The following is a 2,229-nucleotide window of genomic DNA, read 5'->3' on the forward strand; positions in this document are numbered from 1 at the left end:
GTCATATGATATTTTTCTTTTTCTGCCTGGCTTATTTCGCTTAACATAATAGTTTCCAGGTCCATTCATGTTGTCGCAAAAGGTAAGATTTCCTTCTTTGTCACGGTCCCATAGTATTCCATTGTATATATGTATTACTGCTTTTTAATCCACTCATCCACTGATGGACACTTGGACTGTTTCCAGATCTTTGCTATTGTGAACAATGCTGCCATAAACATGGGTGTACATTTCTCCTTTTAAAACACTGCTATGGTGTTCTTGGGATATATTCCTAAAAGTGGGATAGCTGGGTCAAAAGGCAGTTCGATTTTTAATTTTTTGAGGAATCTCCATACTGTTTTCCAAAGTGGCTGTGCCAGTCTGCATTCCCACTAGCAGTGCAGGAGGGTTCCCTTTTCTCCACATCCTCGCCAGCTCTTATTCTGTGTTGTTCATTAATGAGCGTCATTCTGACTGATGAGAGGTGATATCTCATTGTGGTTTTAATTTGCATTTCTCTAATGATTAGTGATGTTGAGCATTTTTTCATATGCCTATTGACCTCACTCATTTGAGGACTCCAATGAACAATGTGAACTGAGGAATAAAATTGAGACAGAGGAGAGATCAAAGGGACCAGAGAAAAAGAGGACAGAGGGAAAGGAGATGATAGGATGGAATAAACCTGAAGGGAATGCGGGAGGGAACAATGGGAAGTGGGGCAAGGGAGATGTTGAGGGGAATATGGGGGAGGAGGCATGCATTTGGGGCGACAATAGAATCTATGTAAACACAATAAATTAAAATCAATTAAATAAATAAATAAATAAAAAATTTATTTAAAAAATTAAATTTAATGGGGTGACATTGATCAATAAGAGTACATAGGTTTCAGGTACACATTTAAAAAATAAGACTGAATCATGAAGAAATAAAAAAAAATCTCAGCCCAATTACTAGTATGGAGATTTAATTAGTTATCAGAAAACTTCCAACAAACAAATGTTTAATATTCATTGGAATATTCTACCAAATATTCACTAAAAATTTAATACTTTTTTCAAATTATTTCAAAATATTAAAGAGCAGGAAATTTTTAAACACTTATTTTACAGAGTGAGCTTTACTTTAATAACAAATCATACAAGAACACCACACAAAACAAAGGAAAATTATACAACAATATTCTTAATGAGCATAGATACAAACATTCACAACAAGATGGTTTGGAACTTGTCAGACAACATGAACCAGCAAGAAACTACCAACACTGTAGAAGAGTTTCTGGATCTTATTAACCCAGTGGGGATGAGCAAATTTACGTGAAAATGAGAAATGACAGAGAGCTTTGTGGTAGATTACATGCTATTGATCAACATTTAAATATGATATTGGAAGATGTGGAAGAAACTGTGACTTCTATAGAAATAGATGAAGAAATATATAAATAAAAAAAAGAAATATTTTGATGCTCCTTGTCTAAGGAGATGGTGTTGTGATAGTTGCCCCTCCATTAAGAGTTGGCTGAAAAAAGGAATTAATCCTGTATGGATATTAGGAGACTTTGTATGATTGTATCTTTAAATGTAGAAGATATTCAAAAGAGAAATCTGAAAGTAAATTTTGATATTATGAAATAACCAAGGATTCTTCCACTATTGAAATGAGTTTATTTGCACATAACTCATGAAGTCTTAAGCCAAATGGCATTTTTATTTCTCTCTAATCCTTCCTATAAATGTGATGTCCAAGATAAAGCCATCTTTTTTAGGAGTTGATTTGCTCTTTTTTTTTCATACAATTTCTGATTTTTAAAATTTAAATTGAATTTAATATTTCCTTTTGATTTAAAAATATTGCAATAAAATATTATCAAAATGAATTTAACAATGCATTAATAAGGTTACATACAACAATCAAGTGGGATTTAGTCCAGTGATTAAAGAATAGTTTGAACACTCACAAATCAATCAATTTGATATCCCACGTTAACAAAATGAAGGCTGGCTTGACCAGGCCAATGCAGTGGATAGAGTGTTGGCCTGAAAGGCAGAGGACCCAGGTTCAAAACCTCAAGGTCCCTGGCTTGAGTGGGGGCTTATCCACCTTGAGCATGGTGTCACTGGTTTGGGCGTGGAATTATAGACATAAGTCCATGGTTACTGGCTTGAGCCCAGATGTCACTGGCTTAAAGCTCAAGGTTGCCAGCTTGAGCAAAAGGTCACTGGCTAGGCTGGAGCCCCTGAG

The 2,229-nt window shown here is 34.9% G+C and overlaps 1 pseudogene; it reads left to right on the forward strand.

Annotated features, from left to right (window-relative positions):
* Window positions 1–1,203: 1,203 nt before the first annotated feature.
* Window positions 1,204–1,510, forward strand: LOC136322260 (U6 snRNA-associated Sm-like protein LSm3 pseudogene; annotated as a pseudogene).
* The last annotated feature ends 719 nt before the right edge of the window (window positions 1,511–2,229 follow it).

This window comes from Saccopteryx bilineata, chromosome 2 (assembly GCF_036850765.1).
Source record: "Saccopteryx bilineata isolate mSacBil1 chromosome 2, mSacBil1_pri_phased_curated, whole genome shotgun sequence".
NCBI classification, from domain to species: Eukaryota; Metazoa; Chordata; class Mammalia; order Chiroptera; family Emballonuridae; genus Saccopteryx; species Saccopteryx bilineata.